Source organism: Dermacentor albipictus, chromosome 1 (assembly GCF_038994185.2).
Source record: "Dermacentor albipictus isolate Rhodes 1998 colony chromosome 1, USDA_Dalb.pri_finalv2, whole genome shotgun sequence".
NCBI lineage: Eukaryota > Metazoa > Arthropoda > Arachnida > Ixodida > Ixodidae > Dermacentor > Dermacentor albipictus.
The window spans coordinates 306,730,709-306,744,166 of record NC_091821.1 but is presented as its reverse complement, the minus strand read 5'-3'; the positions used below and the strand labels follow the sequence as shown (position 1 = coordinate 306,744,166).

Sequence of the window (13,458 nt, the reverse complement as noted above, 5' to 3'; positions counted from 1 at the left end):
AACATAAAGGGTCGATGAGTACACCTACGTTTGTTAGTGCATATTATCCTGCTCTTGAGTTGCTTTGCTTGCTGATCTGTGCAAGGTGTCCTCCTCAGTAGCCCACGACAGAACCACCGTGTCGCAACAGGCGCATGCGTGCCCCTGCACTTTTATGAAATTCGAATACCTAAAGTGCAACAAAGTACGATCTTTCTCAAAAGTGACTGCATTGTTTTAATCACTTTAACGAAAAACGGCAGTTTGTGGAACATAAAGAAATTGTGAAATGAATAAGGGGTTCCTGGAAGATGTTTCGTTGTGTGTGCTTGTGCATTCACAAAAGTCTGTCATGTATTGTTTACATGGTTTCTCTCACTTGCTTTCTCCTAGCACGTCCACTGCTGTCACTTGCACGTGCTCAGTAGATGTCACTCACGAAGGCATTTGCTGAATGTGAGATGGTGAAAGTTGTACAGCTATCTTATCACCTGCTGTAGGCGTGTACCTTCCTGGATAGCTGCCAGCTATTGTTTCCTCCACTGATGCCCTTATGTCCCATTGAAGGGCGCACAGTGATACCTACCCCCAACGCTCGGTCCAATAGAATGCTGTGTTTCCATGAAGCAGTAGCCCACATGGCCACAGCGTGCACAGTATTGCACATCCACCACATGCGCATTATTGACTTTGGCAGTTGTCACACTGACAGAGCACGTGCTGCTTTTGCAGCTGAATAGCCATCAGCTCTGCTATACCAATGGGTTTCATGCAAAACAACGGTAACTCATATGTCGGTTTCACCGCTTGAGCATTTTTTATTCTATTGTTACCCCACTGTTATTATGTTAAACCCCTCTGTTGCCTTGCTGTTAACATACTGTGCCATGTTATGTTATGTTGCACTGCTGTAATTTTTCTCACATTCATCATTGAAATGATGCACTTTAAGGTCATTCATGGAAAGTTATAGCTGTACGTCCATTTAAGTCTCAATGATCAGTTATTTCCATGGCCTGAACATATGCCGGAACCTGAGCTCTGACCATTTCTGAAAATTATATGCCAAAATTACTGGAGTTTGACTACTCCTGCTTTATGTAAGATGAGAGCCACTGCTTTTTTTAAAATCGGTTTATCCTTGTGACCAAGAGCAAAGCCAGAATTTTTATCAGCATTGCCAGTATTGAAAAACTTTAATATTGCTAGATTTCCGCACATATTGTCCCTACAGGAGGAATGTGAAAAATTTGAAAGGTTTGTGTGATATAAAAAAAATTATTTTAAATACAAGGTGCCCCAGCCAACTTTAGCCGGAGTTTAAAAATGTGCGAATGCCACATAGCTGGACAGAACGAAGGTAATGTTGTTTGCCATCGCTTGGAGATACTCAAATTTTTTTCTTTCATTTTGCCTAATTAGGTAATTAGCCTGCAAATGCACGCAAAGTGCCTCAAGTGGCCAGTCGTGTGGCAATTTTGCGTGCATTTGCAGGCTTCTTTCACACTTGGAAAAACACTTATGTAGCATGTATTGAGCAACAGAAAGCTGTATCAGGAAGTTTTCATGTCGCTCTACAATTTTTTCACTGATACTTTTCCTCTAATTATAATTTTTGAGAAGTTTATTAATTTATTTATACTGATTATCTAATTAAATGGAATGAAAATATAATTTTAGTATCTCCAAGCGACGACAAACAACATTACCTTGGTTCTGTCCAGCTACGTGGCATTTCCATATTTTAAAGCTCAGGCTAAAGTTAGCTGTGACAACTTGTATATACGTATATATGCGTGAATAAGCATGCATATATGCATGAATAAAGCGTATATTCATAAGCATATATGCATGAATAAAATGAACGAAAGAGAAGCAAAAATTGAGAGTTTTCATGTTAAGATATATAGTGCATAGAGGAGTCCAATGGATCAGCTTGTAGTTGAACCTTAAAACAAAGGTATAATGAAGTGCTATTGAAAAGTTGCTGTTTGATTTACTAATAGTTTCGAAAGTGGAACTTCCCTTATCAGGGGCATCAAGCCAATAAGCCTCTGATCACGGAAGTTCTAGTTCATTAACTGTTGGCAAGTTAAACAATAACTCTTTTACAGGAATTCATGCATGCATGCACGCACGCACGCACACACACACACACACACACACACACACACACACACACACACACACACACACACACACACACACACACACACACACACACAAAAAGCATTTATACATTCTATATCTCATTCATTAAACGATTTAAGATGTTAAAAAAGGGACTCTTAGAAGTAACACTAGCCGGTCTGAAGGCACCTCGTGCAGATGCATAATTAGCGTAATATTGCTACTACCTGTGGTATAAAGTTGTGCAATTTCCAATCTCAAAATGCCCTATAGACCAAATGGTTGGAATTTCCACTCTCTTCTACAGACATTTTCTACCTTTCAAATATTAAGATAATGTTGTTTGTCTCTTTCTGAATTTCATAAAGTCTGAAACACTATTCTATGTCATGGAAAACTAGAACAAGGGGTTCACCTTTATTTTTGGCTGTGGAGAGTGCATTTGTAAACGCAATGAAATGTTAGTTGGGTAACATGAATTAATGTGGTAAATAATTTAGTAGTTGCTTTGCCAAACCAACCACAGCTGAAAACTTGCCCCATTTGCATAACAAGAACCTGTGGCTCCAGCATATCAAGAAAAATACTGTGGGCTTTGCATTGTATCCTATGCTTAAATCAGAACTTTGAGCTATCGAATATATTGCAAAAAACTCGCAGGCCTGCACGGCACATGCAGCACAGTCGCAGCTTAAGCTGCAGGAGCGGCTTCACAGAGGCTCCATTTCCATCAGCACGCACCAGGGGTGGTCTTCGTGGCAAAATCTGTTCGCATTATTTTCATGAGAACGAACCGAACTGTATGCCTGGTGTTGACAGCGAGTTGCAGCTTGTGCTGCTCTCTTCACAGTGGTCTGTTGCCTGGTTGCAGCTGTGCTCGTAATTCCATGATTTGCTTCTTCAGCAGCGGTTCGTACTTTGCGAGGGGGTGCCATAACATGTTTATTTATTTCAATTTATGTATTAGTATTACCTTCAAAGCCAGAGGCATTACAGAGGGGAGTGGAACATACGGGAAAAAAGACACTATACAGGTTTTTCTTCTGCTAATACAATGTTAGCTAAAAAGATGAGATAACAGCGGGAAGTAACAAAAATTCAAGCAATTGACCGATAACAAATATAATTGCATAGTTGGTTAGTTACATTGCAATACACTTGTGTTTGAAACATTATGAAACTGGGAATAGTGAGCAGTGGACTTGACTGATCCCGGAAGGTGGTTCCAGTCCTGTGAGGTGCGGGGTACAAATGATTGATAACATGTTTGCGTTAGGTACGACATTATTCCCACCTTTTGTGCATGATCAAAATGAGGGGATATGTATGATGGAGGAAGAATAAGGTCGTTGTGTAGAGCAGGACTGTAGTATATTTTGTGGAAGAAACATAGGCGAGAAAACTTGCGGTGACAGGCGAGTTACGCAAGCTGTAGGGACTCTTTCATTAATGTGATACTGGCAGTTCGACTGTAGTTTCCTATAATGAAGCGGACAGAGTTATTTTGGACAAGCTCGGGGGCAGAGGTTAATGTAGCAGTGCTGGGGTCCCAGATGGAAGAGGCATATTTGAGTTTACTTCAGACTAAAGATTTGTAAAGGAGGAGCTTTAAAGAAACATGAGCAGATGAAAAATTGCGCCGGAGGTAACCTAATGAGCGGTTTGCATTGCTAATTATTTTGCTAATATGAAGAGACCAAGAAAGCGAGGAAGTTATGTGGACACCTAAGTAACAATAGGATGTTACAGATTCGAGAGCAGAGTTCTCGAGTAAGTAGGAAGTGGGAAGTAGCAAGTAGGAAGTACCTATGAGTTAACACGGGTATCGAGACCATGCAGCGCAGATGTCACATTCCTTGACATATTGCACGATGCAATGCAATAGCTACATTTCATGACACCTGGTGGAATATAGTGCAAAGTTTGCACGTATGTACACGACGTGGTGCGCATTTCTCATCGCGTGACATGTGGCACCATACAATGCTGCTGCTGTTGATAATGATGAACATTTATTGGGATCCCCTTTGAGGGAGGGGGTGGGGGGAGGGCGAGGCGGTCAGCCTGCTTGGTTTAATTAGGTATGCTTTCTTCCTCAAACCTTCTAAAGCTACCTCGTACCGCTACCTATGCAACTGCTACATGGCGTGCCACATGGTGCAATAATATGCAACTGTAATGCAAAGTGTGCACTTGTCGATGCTACGCGGCATGCATCTCGCATCATGTGACCCCTCGTGCACTGGAATGCGTGTATAGGGCATGTTTCTGCAGTAGTTAGCAAGCGCTGGCATGCTGAAGTGGTAGAGTAGGTAACTCTCGTGCAGAGAGCCCAGGTCCCATTCCAGCAGGAACTGGGGATTCTTTTTTATTTCTGGCGATAGCTGTGACGGACACCAGCAGCAGTGGTGGACAACATTGCTAACTGAAATAGCTATTGGAATGAGCCCACAACAACTTACAGTATTGTGGGAGGCAGCGCAAAGAGGTAGCCGCCGTGGCCATGGTTTATTTGGGCCAGCCATGGTGCCACAGGATCTCAGGAGCGGCCGACACCGCGGCCGCTCGGGTCGAGTGCGCTAGCGTGTTCTATTCTCGCGCTACCTGCACGTGAGCCCATCTTTTTCTTCGCCTGCTTTGAAGGTGATAGTCGCACCACTACAACACAAATGACTCATTTAGATTGACTGGTATACATAACGTAAATGTGACAGCTTTTGTCGACTCTTGCAGAACTCTACGTACCTTTCTCTAGGGTACTTAACCCTTTAATGATGGCAAATTTAAATACCTAGAAGGAGTATTCATTTTTTATCTAAAAATGCAAAACATGTTGAGAGTATGCATAATCAACGAAAAGAAAAAAAATATTTTGTGGAAATTTCTGCAGCAATAGAGGAAAACTCCAGGCAGAAAATTGGCAGTGGGCTTCACCCCAAGCCACCTAAGGCTTCATTTGGAATTTGTACATGTATGCATGCAGTACATGAACCGTAGGTGTACATTTAGTTTGCTTCATATCATGTGCGTGACACCACTGCAGCCGGAGATCTCGCATCGGTCTGTCTCCTCTGACAGTGCTTTAAGAAGAAAGTGGGTCTCTTGCCAAACTTTTTCTTCATCCCTTGTTTCTGCTCGAAACCAACAGATGACACTTGCTGCCTGTCATTCAGGGTTGGCCAAAGACATTTAAGATACATTCACATTTGGAAAGCGGCAAGGTGGGCGGAAAGGACAAAGCGGGCGGAAAATCTTTTCCACGCATGTCCAAGATGTCCACATTTGTTTCGCCGCAACCACAGCTACCGCTTTCGCCCACACCCTTCTAGTCTGTGTACGCTTGTCCGCGTGATGGCACTTTTCATTGCGGTAGCGCGCGATATTTGAAGCCGAAACCGCGTTCTTTCAAACGAGACCAAGATGGCCGCCCTCAAGGCACTAGTACGCGAGCGCGGCGTCATTGAATGTGTGTCGTTTTCGCGTCGACACACGCGAAAAATCAGGTGCCCTATCTGTTTTTAAATTGTTCGTATGGCTGAAATATGACCTTACGAGATTGGAAACTTGGCAGATAGGGAGAATAGTAGATGTAGATTAGAGAAATGCTATTTTCCAAAATTCGTTTTTTTTTATGATATTTTGGGTCTAAAGACCCGTGTCCCCCCGCATCCATTGAGAGTATACCGCAGCATCATTGAGAAAAGCCGTGAACTGTATTTTGTCCACCGCCTGTGCCTAAACATTAGTCATTTAAGTCTTGCTTATTGCAACCTTGCGTTAATGTATTGTGCAATAGAAGAAAGCAGCAGTGAAGATAGGACAAGTAAAACATGTATTATTTGCTTGCAAAGTGCCTATCGGAAGGCCCAGGCAAGAGGCAACAGCCGAAGTTCATTATGTCGTGACTTCGAAATGCACCAATGACATGTCCTTTCTCCTCGGGTTTCTGTGGGAGACCCCGGCTGAAGGAGATGCATAGGCTTAGGAGGTTTACCTTTAGCACAATTCTGCCTGATTTATGGGCTCATTTCACAGCTGCTGCATCCTTTTGCCAGTTGTTGCATCAGCATGGCTTAAATTTTGGTTTGCTACGTTTCCGGAGGTACTGCATCACCCATCTGTTACGTACCATTTAAATAGAAATATGAACAATATTTGAGCGTAGCATTGCACTGAAGCTGTTTACACATTGTGGTAGATAACTCGCTATGGTATTCTAATATTAAATATGACATCACAGGTTTGACTCCAAGCCATGGCATTCATAAGTCCAATGGAAAAAGAAAAGTTGATATACTTTTATTCCCATGCTTGTTAAAGACGCCAGGGGATCAGAATTAATTTAAAGTATGTCAATTGCTAAATAAACAAATAAATAAAGATATCTTTAGCAAATGTGGTATGTCTCAATTCAAGCATTTGTACTTCTTTATCAGGGGCTAATGGTATTGAAGATTTTTACTTTGTATAAACACATGTTAGGGGCATAATGCTTACTATAAGCTTTTGCATAAGTTTCTTGGAGCAATGATGAAAATAGCTTTGGCAAACATACTCTTCTGATTTTCAAGTCAAAGTTTATAGCCCTTCTTAATTTCCTATAATTATTAGCTTAGGTAAATGTGTTGCTGATGAGTGAGGTGTGGCCATCAGGCAGCAAAATCTTGAAAGCTTGACTTGAGTAATCAAGAGTGACCTTGTACAAGGGCAAATCAGAAAGTCTTTGCCCCTATTTTTTATTAGCCAAAATCAGGCACATACAGGTAACTACAAATGTACGTACTACTTTACTTACCTTACACTATTTTCCCACATAGTCCCCACACCGGTTTAGACGTTTGTCCCTTCACAGCATGAACTTTGATATGCCCCTGTGGTAGAATTTGCTGGCTCACCGTGGAACCACTGTTGGACTGCTGTCTTGGCTTCATCATTGCATGGCCTTTCGCAAACTCAACACCACCACCCCACATTTCTCAAAGTGAGGCACCTTCCCCCATATGGGGGCTGCATTTCCCTGTGTATTTAGATGGTGTTCATCCCTTGCTCCATAGAAAACAATTTACGCTTCGTTGCTCATACGCCGTGGATTTGGGAAGCACAACCGCCATCTTCAACAATTGACAGCAGCGCTGTGCCGTGGAGCTACCGGCAGATAAGGCCGGGCCGGTCTGAGAAAGTTCCACACTGCTGGGAATGGATATGTTGACTTCGCATTTACAGCCATGGTGTAGTTAAAAAAAAATAGGGGCAAAGACTTTCTGATTCGCGGAGCAGCAAGAGGTAGTGTAGCCTACCGAGCACCGAAACAAGGTTGTTCTTTCTTGTCGTCGTTGTCTCTCTCCTAGCCACAGCCCCACTGCTCCCTATTTTACAGTACAGTTATCTCCCCCGCGGGAAAGGAAGCCGTCCCGGTGACCTACGGGTAGGACAGCACAGGCGGATCATAGTAGGGCTTGAGACGCTGGGCATGCACAATTTCGCGTCCACGACGGCGATGATGCAAAGGTAGCTCGAGGGGTTCCACAATATAGTTGACTGGAGACGTTTGTTTGATCACGCGGTATGGGCCTTGGTACTTCGACGCGAGTTTCGGTGACAGTCCAGTGAAGCAATTAATAATGAATTACGAGATTTTCTGCCTGTTTTCCAATCCAATTTCGGTTCCCGTTCCCTCAATGACAACTGGCTAGTGATTAAAGACAAAATTACTGACCTGACTAATAAATTCATCCCCACGGTGAGCTTTCTTGCCAATAAAAATAAACCATGGTTCTGTAAAGATTTAAAAAGACTCGAAAATAAGAAAAAGCGCCTTTTTCGTACTGCGAAATGTGATGGAAGTCCGAGCGCATGGGACAGGTACCATTCTGCGGAAGACGCTTATTACACTGCAATTCGGAAAGCGCGAGAAACATTTTATCATAACGACTTAGCTAAAATTCTAAATACTAACCCTAGAAAATTTTGGGAAGTCATAAACCCGCAACAAACACATGACATCACACTTACAAGCGATAAAGACGAAATTATGAGCGACACTGTTTGTGCTGACACTTTTAACATCGCGTTTTCATCCGTGTTCACTGAAGAAGCCGACCTGCCTCTTCCTACGCCACCTACTGCGACACTGCCAATGATGGCCCCTGTTGAAATTTTTGTCGCTGCCATTTCATCCCTCATTGACAAATTAAAGCTTTCATCATCGGCTGGTATCGACGACATTAACTCAAAACTGTTAAAAAATACTAAAGAAATTATTGCAGTGTATTTTTCGATGCTCTTTTCACTTTCACTTGAAACAGGAATCTTACCAGACGACTGGAAAGAAGGCAAGGTCATTCTAGTCCACAGATCAGGTAACAAACAATCCCCGCTAAATTACCGCCCCATTTCTCTAACAAGCGTCCCATGCAAAATTATGGAACACGTCATATACTCTCACATTATGCACTTCCTTGACACTAACAATTTTTTTCATCCTTCCCACCACGGATTCCGTAAATCTTTATCTTGTGAAATCCAACTTGCCATATTTCTTCATGATCTACACTCTAATCTCGACCTCAACCTTCAGACCGATGCAATCTTTCTCGACTTCGCTAAAGCATTCGACACAGTATCACACAAACGCCTTATACTAAAACTCTCCCAGCTGAATTTGCACCCTAACGTTTTCGCATGGATCGTAGCATTTCTCAACAAACGCACCCAGTTTGTTTCAATTAAAAGTAGCCGCTCCAGCTCCCTCCCTGTAACATCCGGCGTCCCCCAAGGATCTGTACTCGCACCCCTCCTATTCCTCATATATATTAACGACCTGCCTGTACATGTATCCTCCCATATCCGTTTATTTGCCGATGACTGTGTCATCTATCGCACAATTACAAAGATTTCTGATCAAACTACACTCCAACATGACCTTAACCTTGTACAACAGTGGTATGATCTTTGGGTAATGAAGCTTAATCCTACTAAATGCAAGCTCGTTTCCTTTCATCATAAACTTAATCCCCTATCATTCTCATACCTAATCTCCCACTCCACTGTCGAACAAGTTCAAACATACAAATATCTAGGCGTCACCTTATCTTCTGACCTTTCATGGAACGCACACATCAGCAATATCATATCATCCGCGAACAGATCCCTCGGTTTTTTAAAGCGTCATTTACGTCACGCACCATCAGACATAAAACTTCTCGCGTACAAATCACTCATCAGATCGAAACTAGAATATGCAGCACCCATCTGGAGCCCGCATCAAGCATACTTAAGAAACGAACTAGAATCTGTGCAAAATCGTGCCACTAGGTTCATCCATTCTTCATATTCATACGACATAAGCATATCATCCCTAAAACGTAAAACTGATCTTGCTAATCTTTCTGTGTGTCGCCACATCGCCAGTCTTTGTTTGTTCCACAAATTATTTCACAGTCCGCTCAATCAAGCACCGTATATCATCCCACCAGCGCGCATATCCCCCTGTACGTCCCATCCTTACTCAATCGCACGCGCACGTGCTCTTACCACTACTTTTGCAGCCTCATTTTTTCTTCGCACAGCAGTGGACTGGAATGGCCTTCTCCGGAACATTGCAGCCATCACGCGTTCATCAACTTTTGCGGACAACTTAACTACATTTGTTTCTCATGAAGATCACTCTCTGTAACCTTGATTTGTAAACCCACCCCTTATGTAATACCCCCTAACCGGGGTCTTTAAGGTAATAAAGTGATGTGATGTGATGATGTGATGTAGAGGCTGGAACCCAAAGCCACACTAGCGAGCCAGGAGCATAGTATACAGGAGCATTGGAACTTTCTCGATGGTGCTTCTGGCGTTGCTGGTCTTGTGACGTAAAAATACGGGAAAGCTTGCGACACTCTTCTCCGTGTGCAGCAGCTTCGGATAGGGTAGTTGTTTCCGTGGAGTCAGGGCGGTACGGAAGGATAGTATCAATTGTGGAAAAAGGTTCGTGTCCGTACAGGAGAAAGAAGGGCGAAAATCCCGTGGTAGTCTGCGTGGCGGTGTTGTAAGCGTAGGTCAGAAAAGGTAGAACATGGTCCCATTTGGTTTGGTCGGATGCAACGTACATGGCCAGCATGTCACCAAGAGTGCGATTAAAGCGCTCGGTCATGCCATTAGCCTGCGGATGATACGCAGTAGTGGTGCGATGAATGATGCGGCATTCTTTGAGGAGAGCCTCGAAGATGTCGGAGAGGAAGATGCGGCCTCTGTCACTGAGTAATTCCCTGGGAGCTCCGTGGCGAAGGATGATGTGGCGCAGGAGAAACCAGGCGACGTCACGTGCAGAAGCGCTGGACAAAGGGGAAGTTTCCGCATAGCGCGTAAGATGGTCGATGGCCACGATTACCCAGCGATTGCCATCTGATGTGGTTGGCAGAAGTCCATAAATGTCGATGCCTACTCGATCAAAAGCACGTGCTGGGCAAGGCAAAGGCTGCAATGGGGTGGTTGAATGACGAGGGGGATCTTTACGGCGTTGGCAAACCAAACAGGAGCGGAATAATGATGGATGAATCGATACATCCCCCGCCAGTAGTCACGAAGGCGTAGACGCGTGTATGTCTTCAGTACCCCTGCATGCGCGCACTGGGGATCGTCGTGGAATGCTGCGCAAATATCCGAACGCAGGTGTCGCGGGATGACAAGCAACCATTTGCGGCCGTCCGGGAGGTAGTTGCGACGATACAGGAGCCCGTCGCGAATGGAGAAGTGATGTGCTTGGCGACGTAATGCGCGATTGTTAGTGGGTGTCGATGGGCTGGACAAAAAAACGCGGCATGGACACAATCCATGGGTCTTTCTTCTGCTCCAGAAGAATGTCCGTGGCAGCAAGGGAAGACTCGGACAATGAGGCCTTCGGGAAGCTAGCCTCGTCTGTTAGTGGCAAACGAGACAAGGCATCCGCATCCGAATGTTTTCGGCCAGAACAATGCAGTACGCGAATGTCATACTCCTGCAGTCGAAGGGCCCATCGAGCAAGACGACCGGACGGTTCTTTTAAGGATGACAGCCAGCACAGCGAATAGTGATCAGTTATGACGTCAAACGGGCGGCGATAAAGATACGGACGGAATTTGGTTATGGCCCAAATTATAGCGAGGCATTCCTTTTCTGTGACAGAATAGTTCGGTTCAGGTTTAGTGAGTGCACGACTGGCGAAGGCAACGACGTACTCATCGAAGCCAGCCTTTCTCTGAGCGAGAACGGCCCCAAGGCCAACGCCACTGGCATCCGTGTGTATTTCAGTCGGAGCACTGGGGTCGAAATGGCGCAGGATTGGTGGTGACGTCAAGAGACGACGCAGCTTTGTGAAGGCGGCATCGCAATCCGGTGACCGGTTGAAAAGTTGTGGCCACCATGAAGAAGCTGCGTTAAAGGTGCTATTATAGTGGCAAAATTGCGGATGAAACGGCGAAAGTATGACGCTAATCCAATGAAGCTGCGCAGTTCTTTCAAAGTCGTTGGTCGGGGAAACTGGGCAAGAGCTTGTAGTTTCGCCGGATCAGGAAGTACACCTTCTTTCGACACGACATGGCCGAGGATGACCAGCTGCCGAGCAGCGGAGTGACACTTCTGCAAGTTAAGCTGGAGGCCAGGCATCGGCGATGCACTTTGAGCAGTAAGCGTTCGCGACTAGAACGTTGGAGCAGCGAGAGGTAGTGTAGCCAACCGAGCACCGAAACAAGGTTGTTCTTTCTCGTCGTCGTTGTCTCTCTCCTAGCCACAGCCCCACTGCTCCCTATTTTACAGTACATTACAAACATAACGGTTTAATTATTGGCAGGGCTAGAGAGTTCTAGCTTTGCTTGGTACACGATACATTAGAGCAATAAGTGATACATTAAGCCATCTATGCATGCATGTCGTATACCAAGAATTATTCTGATGTTTACTGCCCATTGATGTGCTTGCTTAGCAACATGGCAGAGCCCGTACAGCACAGACCGCCAGCTTCAGTCCGAATTTGTGCTTGGTACTTAATCTCTGTCCTGACAGCAAGAAATAAGTAGTGAAAACAGTCATTGCTTAGTCTCATCTTGTGTTGAGGGCATATCATTAAGTTTGTTTTGCTGTTATTGTTGAGATCTGATGTTTGTTTGGCACTGCTATGCTGTCAGAGGCAGCGCCAAGCCATAAAAGTGGTTTGATTTCAATTTAGCAGGTATAACTGCAGCATATGCACTTGTGATGCTTTGATGATGCGGAACTCTCTACTTGTTCACTGCATCATTAATTTGCTACTATGCTCTAGTACGGTACATGATGACGGGTGGTGAGCAAATGCCACTGTCACTAGACGCTGAGCAGACGATTCAGTGCAGGTAAAGATATTTAGGGGGGCGTTTGCCCATACAGTTATCTAAGGAAGCTGCAAGGAACTGCCGGGAAAGAGTGCAGATAAAGCGAAGCCCTGCTTTCTTACTCATGTAAATGCAGCTTATGGTTACAGCACCGAAACATTTTTTTTTTGTAATATACCTTACAAGGCTCCTACATGGGGATTGAGTAATGGGGGCATACAATCAAGTACATACAATCTAGTAACAACAATAATAAAAGAAAACAGCAGCCAAGTGCACAGCCTAAGAGTCAGAGAAACATTAGCTACATAAAGCTGCATATGAGTACAATAAAAAGGAACTATATAAGTTTGTAACAAATGTATAACAGTGCAGGAAAAGGGTAGAAAAAATAACACAGAACAGTGAGTGTGATATTAACAGTCAACAAGGGTTAAGCGAGTTCAGCAAGTGCTTGAATTTTTCGTGGTCAGTTTTCGCAACTATGTTGTCGGTAAGGTTGTTCCAGAGCCGAATGGCACGTGGGATTGCAGACCAGTTAAATGCTTCTGTTTTACCATAGATGCGCGTGAAGCTATGATGATTATATAATCTGTGCGACGTGTGTGATGACCTTTCTAGGTGTAGGTAACGTTTGTTAGTGTAGTGGGCGTATTTATGAAATAATGACAAAAGGGCTATGTCGCGACAATTACTTAGCAGCTGAAGTGAAAGGTGAATCTTTATTTGAGTTACGCTAGAACGGTAGTCATAATTTCGGGAAATGAAACGTGCGGGTCTATTTTGGATTGATTCCAGCATGGTAATTAAGTAATTTTGGTGGGGAGACCAGACTGGAGCGGCGAACTCAAGTCGAGGGCGAACAAATATTTGAAATGCCAGTTTTGCGGATAAGTGGAGGTGAGTTCTGAAGGTTACGTTGCAGGTAACCCAGTGATCGAGAAGCACTGGCACAGGTGGTGGTAATGTGAGAAGTCCAGGAGAGGTTTGTTGAAAGATTTACGCCTAGATATTT

At 44.1% G+C, this 13,458-nt stretch overlaps 1 protein-coding gene across 4 annotated transcripts in view; it reads left to right on the top strand.

The window, feature by feature from the left end:
• LOC135907237 (nucleoprotein TPR-like) overlaps nt 1-13,458 on the top strand; it is a 69,133-nt gene that overhangs the window by 1,206 nt on the left and 54,469 nt on the right. The gene's annotated exons all lie outside the window — the stretch shown is intronic.